This window comes from Chiloscyllium punctatum, chromosome 52 (genome assembly GCF_047496795.1).
Source record: "Chiloscyllium punctatum isolate Juve2018m chromosome 52, sChiPun1.3, whole genome shotgun sequence".
In the NCBI taxonomy this organism is placed as follows: Eukaryota; Metazoa; Chordata; class Chondrichthyes; order Orectolobiformes; family Hemiscylliidae; genus Chiloscyllium; species Chiloscyllium punctatum.
The window spans coordinates 6,977,332-6,990,728 of NC_092790.1; positions in this window are offsets into that span (position 1 = coordinate 6,977,332).

Consider the following 13,397-nt stretch of genomic DNA (forward strand, 5'->3'; position numbering starts at 1 on the left):
TTGCCCTGAGTTGGTGAAAGTCTGGCATTCATTACCTTTTTCTTCTCCTTTATGTCGATGAGTAGCCATGGTGAATGGAGAATTTCTGTTTGTGTCCCTTTGTCTCTCTGTACCAACTCACTCTCTTCTACATTCTCCCACTCTCTGTCTGTCAATACCCCTCATTTTTCATTTCTACTCTTGGAAAAGTGTTAACATCGGAGGCTGTTCAGTGGCTTTCTCCGTTCCCCCCCCGCCCCTCCCCCGGCCAGAGTGTGTAGAACTGGGCTCAGTCTCTAAGTAATGTCTGTGTTACTTGGGTCTGAGTTCAGGTGACATTTGTTCATTCAAAACGTTATGAGCTTTTCCAATTCTAAATAGTTTTCGTAATAGACCAGAAAAAAAGCAGTTTCACTCCAATTATAGGATTTCTATGATGCCATTGCCGTTTGCCGAAAATCAGTGAATGGTGACAGCAGACAAGGAGAGCCATTATCTCATTGGATGTGTTATTACTACAACATTGTCCTGCAAGTCTGCAGTGTCTCCTGCGTCTCTTCATTATCCCAAAACACTTGAAAAGACGGACAGAGAATAATAGTAGAAGAGATACACAAATCCTTGTCGAACAGAGTAAAAAGAACTCTGCGTTGAATTAGCCGGATAGAACATAGACTAATGGGTCCACATCAGGAGGTAGGGCTTGGTAGCACGAAATAATAACGGTCTGAGCTCTAACACAAGAAACATGCTGAGCCGTTACTTTCGCGATGTTGGATAAACAATACGGCTTTTACAAGAAGTTTAAATAATGAACTTTCGATGTACAGAACATTAGAACATTTGACACCATTAACGTCTGGTTATTACCATATGCTTTAACTGACAAAACCACAAACACGGTTCTTCAAATCAATAAGGGCATTTAATGAAGTATTTGATCACAGTTAATTGGACTACCTTTCTGTAATAAAGCTGTTAGATGAGAATTTATATCAACGTCCGTTTGTGCAGGAAAGAAGTTCGCAGCTGGTGACTGTCCACTGAAAATGTACAGGAAGAGGCAATCTCTTCTTGTTTTGATTTCAAACTGATGCCTTCACCTCTTTAACCTGACCGGAAAAACAGTATGCGTTCATCCTCTCGGGGCCGATTTACAGCCTGAATGTGCACAGAGGGAAACTCATACCAAGAGACCAGGGTAATTGTGGTGAATTTCCCAGGAGTGGTGTGTGAGTTGGTGTTAACAGTGGGCAGTAAGGGCTAAACCATGAGCACTGACATTGATCCTTGTACCAACAGCTCCTCACTCACTTTCTGCCTCATTCATCTCAGTCATCATTGACTTTCAGTTTATCCAACTTTCCCTTCGAAACTCTACTTTTGTTCCGGACCACTTCCGGATGTCCACTTGAAAACTGCAGTTTTTTCAAACGAAATTCATTGGGAAAGGCTTCACTGCCCAACCATAATTACTCAAGAGACTGAGATGGTAAGTTACTTTACTTCGTCCTCGAAGTGCTCAACACAGTGTTACAGCCATGATGTCGATAGGGAGGGATTTCCAAGAATTAGACAAAGCGACATTGAATGAACAGCGAGATAGTTTCAGCTCAGAAAGGCGAGATCCTTAGATGGGATTTGCAGTGACAATTTATTCGGTGTACGTGCTGCCATGACTACCAGAGGATGTGGTGGATGCTCGTACAATTGCAACATTTAAGATGCATTTGAAATTGTATATGAGTAGGAAGGGTTTGGAGGGATATGGGCCGTGTGCTGGCAAGAGTGACCAAATTGGGTTGGGATTTCCGATCAGCATGGACAGGTTTGAACTAAGGGTCTGTTTCCCTGCAGTACATCTCTCTGACTCTATGATTCCAGTTGGATGCAATCAATCACTGGATTCCTTCTGGCAGAACCGGGTCTGTGCTCTCTGTTGAAGCAGAAAATGGTTTTCATTCAGACTAGCCACAAGAAGAGAAATAAATCTTCATTTCCTGACTTGGAATTTTATCCAGGCCTGGGCGATTCAAACCTAGACTCTGAAGCAGGGACTCCACTGAAGTTGACAATAACTCTTTCGACCTAACCTGTACAAACTCTTGTGCCTATCGTTCTTTGTCCCCACATTTTAAAGCACTGGTCCTTGCCGTGGGTGGTGAAGCAGCTAACTACTGCCTCGCAGAAAAACAGTGGGGTCAGAGACCCGATCGATCTGTCATGCAGCGGGGATTGCATTGCTCAGAACAGACGTGTTTGCTGTGTGGGACTGAAATTGAGCTCGATCACACACAGATACGGTGTAACAGCTGCCAGCAGATGTGGAGACGGTTGGGACAGTTTCATTCGCACTCTGGGAAAAAGACTGGATCTTAAATTCAGGGGAGATAAGTGTCACAAACAGAAGGCTGAAAATTGGTTTGGGAACTATATGAGTCATGACCGAATGGCGAGCCGACCATGGGCTGAAAGCTCTAACTGTCCTCCGATGCCTTCTGACCATCCAGTATCTGAGGAAGTAGAAACAGAGTTAATCGTGCATTTCGAAGTCCTCCTCTCATAACTCGGCGAGGTGATAGATGGAACAGTTCTGCTATTAAATTGTGAGAATGGGAGAATGTTTGGAGACGGAGTAATAAAAGAGAAACTGATTATAAAGATGAGAGTCAGGAGATATTCAATAAAATAGGTAGACGGAAATGGACATGGAGTAATAAGTGTCACTGGTCTTGAAGACTTAACTCGGTTTTCCATTCCAAGATTCTACAAGACCTGCTGAGATTTTCCCGCAATTTCTTTTGTTGGTACTGAAACAGAGGGAAAAGTCTGATCCTGGACCAATCAGCTCTGTCTGCTCTGTGGACGTTTGAATTCCCTATTCCAACAAATCACTTCTGGCCCACACGGAGACCTCACTATCCTGCATCACCCCCACACCTGTTACTGACAATAAGCTGTTCATTACGTAAACGCATATAGGTACACAACCGAGTGAATTGGGAAAATTTCAGGGAGAGTTCCATTCGGTTTCCATCTGGGCATTCTCATTCAGTTAATTCTATTGCAGCACCATTTGACATGCAGCTGTCACTGTCATGTGGCCATTCACATTCGACGTCTCTGGACATTTTGGTTGGGGCACGTTTGGAATGGAACCTCACGTTTTGGAAGGGACATCGTTTATAGCATATTCGGCTGAACTGATAACCTTGTCTCTTGCACCTGCAGTACAGTGGAGCCAGCTTTCACTCAGAAACCAAGAGATGATCAAAAACGGAGGGAAAAATGTGTCAACAAAACCTGCGTCAGCGAGCGAATTCGCTCTTGCAACATTAATGGAGAGCAGCAAACCTATTAACAAACAACAGCGCCCTGCGTGGGTCTCGACCCCACACCATTGAGATTAAAGGTCTCAAGCTCTCCCGACTGAGAGTACAAGGACAGGATTGGTGTTGGTTAATTTATCATTTCATACTGAGTTTAATTCAGCTGACACGGCAATTTTCAAAAACCTCGTTCATTCCGCCCCAATGCAAATAACATTATCCAAGTCTTTCAATTCTCAGATTTATTCCTTCAGACCATAACAATCCATTTAGGCCTTGCCCCGGGATTTTCGATTCTCTGTTCATATTTTCATATTTTGAGCCTGATCCTTAGGTCACCGAAGTGATTCCCAGACAATCTGGCAGACTGCAAATCAATCGGGAAAATACCTCAGGAAACCAAACCATTTCTGATTAGAGTGTAGGGAATCCCATCTGCTGAAGAGACAGAGTCCTCACAATCAACACTTTATTTGTTCTACCTGCCTACAAAGTTTACCACTTCTAATATTCGAGAAAGGAATTCTGATTATAAAATGTTTTAAAAACAGGAACAATCTTCTGAAGCCATTTCCAATTTGAATTCGAATTTTTTACCCTTTCACACGGTAACAGCCGTTCCTGAGGAAGGAGTTTCCAAGAGCTGTGTCCCAGGGCTGGGCAGGAAGCCGCTGATTGAACCTGCAGTGGCCCCTTTCTGTTGGCAGCAGGGGCTTGTAGAGAGTGGGGTCACATTTTGCTGCACGTGACCGTCTCACTCATTGCGGACTCAGGGTCAATCATGGATGAGTTCTCGTGGTTGTATTGTCAGTACATGGTCGATCTCAATACTTGATGTGAAAAATTTGAGGGTCTGTGCTCTCTTTGGGTTTGGACAACCAACATTTCAGCCAAATGCTCTGATCATTTGACACACAGCAACTGCCAGCAAAATTGTGCGTGCACACATCCAAACGCACAGTGATCGAGAGGATGTGGACAGCAGTAGTTCTCATTATTTTAAGAATCAGTTGTTCATGTTCCCGTGTTTATCGCGGAGAGGGTGAGAGACCCGATGAGTAACAAACACACCCACAAAGCAATATCAGGACCTGTGTAGTTCTGTCATAAATAGCTGCCTGCAGTTGTTCTATTGCAAAGTTGGGTTTCAAACCCACGACGCAATAGAGACTGGATCCTAAATCCAGCACATTAAAACTCTCTGGATTAGTGGTTCTGTAAGAGCACAGCAGTTCAGGCAGCATCCGAGGAGCAGTAAAATCGACGTTTCAGGCAAAAGCCCTTCATCAGGAATGCAGAGTTTCACTCGAAACGTCGATTTTACTGTTCCTCGGATGCTGCCTGTACTGCTACGCTCTTCAGCACCACTAATCCTGAATCTGGTCTCCAGCATCTGCATTCATTGCTTTTACCCACATTAAACCACTCGGAGACGCCCCCTGACGATAACTAAGCGCCAAACCTGTCAAGACGAATGTGTCAGCATCGCTTCACTTCAGGCAATATCCCCTGGCACTGTCTATGAATACCTCAGCATAATTAAAAAAAATATTTACAACGATTTGAAAGGTTTACACGGTGTGGACATTATTGAGAAGCTGAATATTCTTCGACAGTTTTCCCCGGAGCTTCAGGCCTGAGGGATGTCCTTGGAAAAGTTTACAAAATCATGAGGTAGACGAGCAAAGAACACAGTCAATCTACACTTTTTCAGAAGTCACATGAGTTTACAGTGAGATAGCATAGGTTTAATGTGAGAGCAGTACAATTTGAAAGGGATGTGAGCGACACTTGTTTTTAATACAGATATTTTTGTGCGTGTGGAATAAATTGCCACATTTAGTGGCAGAGTTTGGTGCACTCACAACACTTCAAAGGCATCTAAATGGCTATGCAGACAGGAATTGTTCGGACAGATAAGGGACAAATATTGGCAAATATATTTAGATTAGTTACTGTCATCTGTTGAACAGGTGCAAGTTGGATAGGAAGGTTTGCTTCCGTGCTCGGCAATTCTGTGACACTCCAGTACCTGACAACAGTTTGAATAGACCACTTGCAAAAACGAATGCTGTTTGTTACTAAGTCAGCGTGTTTGCATTTTATTTTTTTCTTGAAGCGTAATGTTTTGAAATGACACAGAGAGGAATGTTTTCCAGACATTTACAGACAATGACCATTCTCCTTGATACATTCCCAAGTTCTCCATCAAATATTTTCGTTGACTAAAAAAAGCCTCACAAATCGTGTTTTCGCCTTAACTCTCCAGTGAATCCAAAAACTGACAGCTCTTAACGTCGACCAGGTGCAACACTCAAAAGGCAGAGTCATTATCAGACACACAAACTCATTACTTCTGTCTGTGGGGCAGTGCGAGACGTGTATGTTAAGAACTGCTCACACAAATAACACCGAAGAAATTCCAAACGGAGCTTCCCGACATTCTGGAGATTTAGTGCATTGCCAAGTAACAGAAAGTGCTCAAGTAACATTAAACAAAACAGAAAAATGTACCATGCAAAGTGAATATTACCAATTATATTCTCGATTAAATTAGGTCAACAATGCGCTGGTGCCTCCATCTGATTGAGCGAGCCAATCTACAGTCTCCCTCACCAGGACAGTAATGAAGGAAATGAGAGAAATATAACAAAGTTTCACGTTGCATTTGCCCACCTTTTAGCCACAACAACAAAAAACGAGGGAGCAGATTCAGTGCAGGATCTGGCTTCACAACAGCGGTGAAATAACGACGTCCACTCACTTTCAGGGAAAACTGTGCACAACTCACATTGTCCAGAATATGAATATACAGCGCAGGCTGTTTGATTCCCATATTCTACTGCTGCCCCGACATTCATACGATAATGTACCTTTCAAAGAGAGCGTTTGTAGCTGTGGAATGACAGTGGCAGCTGTTACCCCTAGCTCTTACGGTTGCCCTTGGTCGTGTCGGGGCTGCAATTCTCATCTTACACGCGGTGGTTGAGTGTGCAATTCTCTGTTGTGGAAAAGCGGAGTGTTTTGGAGCAGAAAGATGTGAAGTTTGGCTGCTTCTGGAGTTCTTGTTGGAAAGTTCGGTGACGCTAGGAAGATGGTTTGCAGACTTTTCCTCCTTTTCTGGGTGACATTCTCAGCCCTGCAGAGGTTCCTCTGAAGCGCTGCTCTCATGTTTTGGTACGAATTCATTTGGTTTCATTCCCGCTGCTTCCGTTTGTTGGGATTGCAGATTGGGTCCAAGGGATGGAATCCGTGGATGAATGCCCTGCTTCCATGAATTGTCTGGCTGTCTTGTGCTTGCCCTGTCCTATTATTGTTGTGCTATTCTAGTCGAATGTGTGGCCCTTGCCGTTTCTACGTATTGCTACTAGGGACGGCTGGACTGACGCCCACACAAATTCTTTGCCAAGAACCAATATCCACCCACCTTCATTCGCAAATGCATGGCACACGAAGTTCGCAACGTGGATTTGCTATGAGGTAATTTTTAAATCATGCTTCCCTGTGTTAAAAACGAATTCTGGAAAACGATATCCAGATTCTTCCGAACATTCGGACATATGACAGCACAGAAACCGAGGGCCTCACTCAGACAACAACTCACGAGAAAACAAGGCCCAATACCCCATCATGTGCAGTTCAAACGTGGTTGACGAGATTCCACGCAGGGACTGCACGAAACACGGCATAGGAGAAAGAGGCTGACAACTAGAGAGCTGCATTCATAATTTCATCTGGATGTAAAAACGCCTCGGACAGCTGTTCCTTGCAGTTATGCACAGAAAATTGAATGTCTCTGATTCCAGGGCTTGGAATTCGGATGATATGACAGTCTGCAGCACTGGTTACTTCCTTGTGTGAGGTAACCCCTGATGGAACACATGTCACACTCTATTGCTCATTAAGAAATACATCCAAAATAGGAGCTTAGAGCAGCTTTTCTGTTGTCCTTCTGGTGCTGTCCCTGACATTGCCTGTGGCACTGCACTTATTCTGTGTTTCCCGAGGGTTCGGCACATGGTTCCACGATCGTATTATGGGTAGAAATCTTCATTTTCGCTTCAATAACGGGTGTATGAAGCTTAGGTCCACCATTCTCTATTCCATTTTTCTCTTCTTATGCACAACTGCAATACAGTAAAGGATCAATTAATATTGAAAGATGATATACAGAGGCGTGTGAAATACCGAAGTTTTAATGACATTTATGCAATGGTTAGAGAATTACCATGATTCAGGAAATAAGGATGTAAAGTCTGTTTGGCTGGAGTTGAGGAACAGTGAGGAATGAACTCACAAGCATGTGTAGTTTACAAGCCCACTCGCAGTAACCACAAAGCAAAATAAATCGTACAAGGGGAAAGAAAATGCGTGTGAGTGACAAAAATGGCAATAGTCGTGCGTGATCTTAACTTCCCATCTAAAAACTCTCGGTTCCATTGTAAAAACGTTTGGAGAACCAAAATAATAAAAAAAATCCCACATGTCCCATATAACATCACGAGGGATATCTTGGTAATTGATTACTCTACTGGTGACTTAATTTTCCTATTTTCTTGGAAACCATCTCTTTAATTGTGAGCATCAGAAAAGGCTTTGTTTTGCCAGCAAGAAATAAATATGTGATTAACCTTTGTCCGTTTCATGAATAAGAACACTGAGACTCCTCTGCACCGCAATTCTTTTGCGTTTCTATCCATTTTAACACGAGTGTGTCTTTTGATTCTTCCCAACAAAGTGTATGACCTCTCATTCCCTACATGAAACTGCATCTCAAGAATACTCCAATTGTTGGAGGGAATTCTGAGGAACAGAATGTACATGTATTTGGAAAGGCAAGGACTGATTTGGGATTGTTAACATGGCTTTGTGCGTGGGAAATCATGTCTCTCAAACGTGATTGAGTTTTTTGAAGAAGTAACAAAGAAGCTTGATGAGGGCAGAGCAGTAAATGTGATCTATATGGACTTCAGTAAGGCGTTCAATAATGTTCCCCATGGGAGACTGATTGGCAAGGTTAGATCTCATGTAACAGCAGTGGACGTAACACCGACCCTTGTGCTACGCCGCCAAGACCTGTACACCAAGAAGAACATGTTCCAACGATTACAACACCGTTTTCTATTGGCAAGCCAATTACTGAACAAAGCTGGAATCTCTGCCACAATTCCATTCCTCCGCATTTTGTATAATAGCCTATTGTGGGGAAACGTATCGAACAACTTGCTGAAACCCATATACACCACATCAACCGGGTTACTGTCATCTACCTGTTTGGGCACTTTGTCAAAAAAGTCAATAATATTCGTTAGGCAAGGCCTACCCTTCAAAAAACCGTGCTGACTGTCCCTGATCAGATTATTCTTTTCGAGATGGTCATAAATCCTATCTATAATAACCTTTTCCAACACGTTACCAACAACTGCAGTGAGACTCACTGGTCTGTAAATACCAGGGTTGTCTCTACGAAACTTTTTGAACAAGGGAACAACGTATGCTATGCTCCATTCCACAGGCAGTATTCCTGTAGACAATGATGATTTGACGATCAATTCCAAAGGCTCATCAATCTCTTCCCTTGCTTCCCAGAGGATCCTAGGACAGATGCCATCCGGCCCAGGGGACTTGTCTGTTTTCACACTCTTCAGTATTTCTATCATCTAATCCTTGTGAACCTCAATCTCTTCTAGTCGCGACGCAAGTATCTATGTATCTTCGTTGCCAACATTTTCATTTTCTATCGCGAACACTGTCAAAAAATATTTATTTAGTGCTTCCCCTATCTCCTCTGACTCCACACAAAACTTCCCACTATTATCCTTGATTGTCCCAAATTTAACTCTCGTCATTCTTTTAGTACTGACATACCTATGGAAAGCCTTAGGATTAACCCTGATCCTAACTGCCAACAACTTCTCATGTCTCCTCATGACTCTTCTCAGCTGTCTTTTTAGGTCTTTCCTGATATCGTTGGAAACCTCGAGCGCTCTAACTGAGTATTCACGTTTTGTCCTAACATAAGACTTTTGTCCTTCTTCACCAGGCATTCCACTTCCTTAGTAAACCACGGCTCACGCGTTCTATATCTTCCTCCCTGTCTGACAGGTACATACTTATCTAGGACTAACAGGAGCTTTTCCTTCAATAAGCTCCACATTTTAATGTGCTCACCCCCTGCAGTTTCCTACCCCATTCTACAATTCCTAAATCTTACCACATTGCATCGTGATTTCCCTTCCACCAGCTGAAACTCTTGCTCCGTGGAGTACAACTATCCCTTTCCATCACGAAAGTAAACCTGAGAGAATTGTGATAGCTGTCTCCAAAGTGCTCACCTACTTCCAAATCTAAAACCTGGCCAGGCTCTTTACCCAGTACTAAATCGAAAGTGGCTTCATCCCTTGAAGGCATGTCTACATAATGTGTCAGGAAGCCCTCCTGCACACACTGGACAAAAACTGACCCATGTATAGTACTCGTACTGTAGTGATCCCAGTCAATATTTGGATATTGTCTTGAGTGTTCCAGAGTTTTTCATTGTCTCACAGTCCAGATGAAGTTTGTATTCCTCACGTACGGGAGCGAGAATTCTTTCAATGTCTCAGATCAGTTCCTGTGCCGAGAACATCAGAGTCAATGTCCCTTCCTCTACTCGGACTGACAATGTACACTTCTTCAATCTCCTATGATTCCATTTCCCAAAGTGTTTCTCAAGATTTCCAAAGCTGGAGCCTAAATTATATGGTTTGCTTCCTAAACATTTTTCCAACTGCCAACTGACAATATTTTCACAGAATCTCTTCACAATCCTCTGGGTTGCACCATGTCCAGCGATGAGAAGTCGCGTTTTGTGGAGAGATTTCCTTGGCTGGTGAGTTTCACTCCGGAACAAAGATGGTTAAGTGGCAATTTCCTGCGGTTGTTTGTAATGATGGGAGAGGGAGCGGTGGGGAATGAGCACTCTGACGAGCAGGAGGAAGTGATGCCAATGACCAGAGTCAGAGAACAGAGGACAAGGGATTCAAGGAATCTAATGAAAAGCAGCACTTCTGCTCAGGGCGTTCAATAACAACTGCAGAAACCCGATGTGTCGAGCAGTGTATCTGGAAAGAGATACAGAGATAATGTTTTAAATGTGGTGCATTTCTGATGAAGAGCTTGCGTTTCTCAAGTCTAATCAAATTACAGGCCTGGTTTGCAGTACAAGCTTTTTGAACTTTGAATCGCTCCAGCAGGAAAGCATTCATAACCGAGTCAGCAGGATTCGAACCTACGTGGGGAAACCCCAATGGATTTTTAATCCATCGCCTTAAACACTCGGCAATGACTACAGACAGCGCCGCGCCCTGAGCACTGACCAAGTCAGCCGTGATCTCATTGAAAGCTGCCGCTGACTTGAGTTAAATGTTTCCATCTACATTCATACCTTTGCTGTCATTTGTAAGGTGCGAGACACCAATGTAAAAGAAGAAAAGCTCAAAGTTAGGAAAAGATATTTGCAGCCAAATTGAGTCAAAATTATTCATTGAAAGGAGCTATTGATCTGAGTATTCTTGGACATCAAACAAACGTTAATGACATATTCATTTCTTTTTCTGGCGAAGGAACTGGTCTTTCCAGATACTCACAATGACAGAGATTTTTCCCAATTAAACACGTCAAATAAGTCCCATCTCACGCTGACACCATCGTGAGCGCTGCTGTTTCACAATGCCACAGAGTCAGGGTCAAGTCCCGCCTCACGCAACTGAATGTGTGGAGTTAGGACATTCTCCCCGAGGCTCTGTGCGCTTGCTCTGGTTTTCTCCCACTCTCCAAAAATGCACCGGTTAGATGAAATGGCCGTGCTAAATTGACGGGGTTAAAGGAGAGGAATGCATTTGGGCTCGGGCGGGTCGGTGTGGATTTGCTGGGCCGAAGGGCCTGTTTGCCCATTGTAAGTATTCTAATCTACAGTAATCAATGACCAAGGTACAGCGCACGTTGTTCGATGGGGCATATATGACTTTTTGATTGTTTTTCTGCAAAGTTTCTTACAAGACAAACGGGAGAGGAAGAAGGGAAATGAATGTCTCCCATAATTCTTGCCTTCTTTTATCATTCACAGGCGTTTTGTTTACCTCTACTTTTTTTTTTACACTGTGGTTACTGTTAGTGTTCTTGAAAGCTACACCAGCTGGTTTCCTCTTTCCTCAATGTTCCTCATCTCTACCCAAATACACTTTCCATCCTTATCTCCTGAATCAAAGTAATTTCTAACCATTGCATAATTGCCACGGCAACTGGGCTTTTCACACGCCCGTGTATGTCATTTCCCAATATTAATTGATCGTTAACTGTGATGCAATTGCGCACGAGAAGAGGAAAACAAAATAGAGTCCGGTGGTCCTGCGTTTCAAACACACGTAATTGCATCTAAATCGCAGGTTACTGCACACAATGCGATCAGGGAAGCATGCACCGAACCGTCAGGAAGCACACAATAAGTACAATGCTGGATGTCATGTCAGGAACAGGACTAGGAACACAACAGAAATACGTCTCTTGGGTATGATTTTGGACGTATTTCTCAATGAGCTAACGTGTTTTACATATGTTCCATCGGGAGTTACCACACACAAGGAAGTAACCAGTGCTGCAGACGGTCATATAATCCAAGTCCCAAGTCCCGGAGTCAGAGACACTCAGTGCCCTGTGTGAACCTACAAGGAACAGCTTGGGGGTTTACAGGGTAACTGAAATGCATGAATGCAGCTCTATGGTCGTCTGTCTGCTTCTCCTTTATAGTTTTCTGTGCAGTCCCTGCGTGCAATCTTGTCAACTACGTTTGTCTGGCACAAGATGGGCATTGGTCACTTGTCTCTGAGAGAGGCTGTTGGTTTATGTGTCGTCATAATTCCGAGTGTAAGGAGGAATCTGGCTGTCAGTTCCCAGAAACTTACTTTAATAAATGGAAGCGTGCTTTTTAACTTGCCGCGTGGCATATAAATCATTGCAAAGTTCGTGCACTGCGAATCACGTTGCGGGACTATCCAATTTTGGCAAAGAATTTGTGTGGCAGTCACGAGTTGCCACGACCAGCTATCCCGAGCAGCAATACGGACAAATGGCAAGAACTACAAATTCGATTAGAGCAGCACAGGTTTAATGTGACAGGGCAAACAGAAGGCAGCCAGAAGATTTCTGGGTGTAGGGCAATCACCCAAGGTACCTTTTCATATGAAAGTCAGAGCATCAGTAGAATCTGGGACCCAAATAGTCTATGTTGGTTTTTCATATTCCAGACAACTTGCGTTGTTCCCGTTTACTCTGAAAGTGAATAGACATAGTTATTTCACCGTTATTTCGAAAGACGATCCTGCATTGAATCTGTTCGCCGTTTTTTGATGTTGTGGCGAAAAGGTGGGCAATCGCGATGTGAAATGTTGCTATGCTTTCATTTCCTTCATTACTGTCCTGGTGAGGGAGAAAGGTGATTGGCTCTCTCGATCAGATGGGGACACCGGCGCATTGATGCCCTAATTTAATCACGGATATAATTGGAAATGTTCACTTTTAATGGTTCGTTGTTGTGTTTTGTTTTACGATACTATAGCATTTTCTGGGACTTGGCGATACACTAAATCTCCGGTAGGTTTGGAATTGCCTCACTGTTATTTGAGCGAGCAGTTCATGTCAGAGACGACTCACAGTGCCTCACAGACAGCACTTAAGCTTTGGTGTGTCGGATCATGGTACTGCCTTTTCAGTTTTGATTCTGTTCCACATTAAGAGCTTTCAGTTTTTGGATTCGCTGGAGAGCAAAGTGGGTAATGCGATATGTGAGGTATTTTTCTTCAGCCAAAATCTTTGATGGTGAACTTGGGAAAGTGTCAAGAAGAATGGCCATTGGCAGCAAATATCCAGAAAACCTTCATCTCTTGATTGGTTGGGCTCAGCCACCCTCCAAACAAAATAGACAAACTCGCTGGCTGAGTAGCAAATGACATGCGGTTTTTTGCAAATGGTGTATTCAAACTGTTGCCGGTGGCTGGAGCATCTCAGACTTGTCGAGCATGCAAACAAATCACGCGATCCAACTTGCCCTTG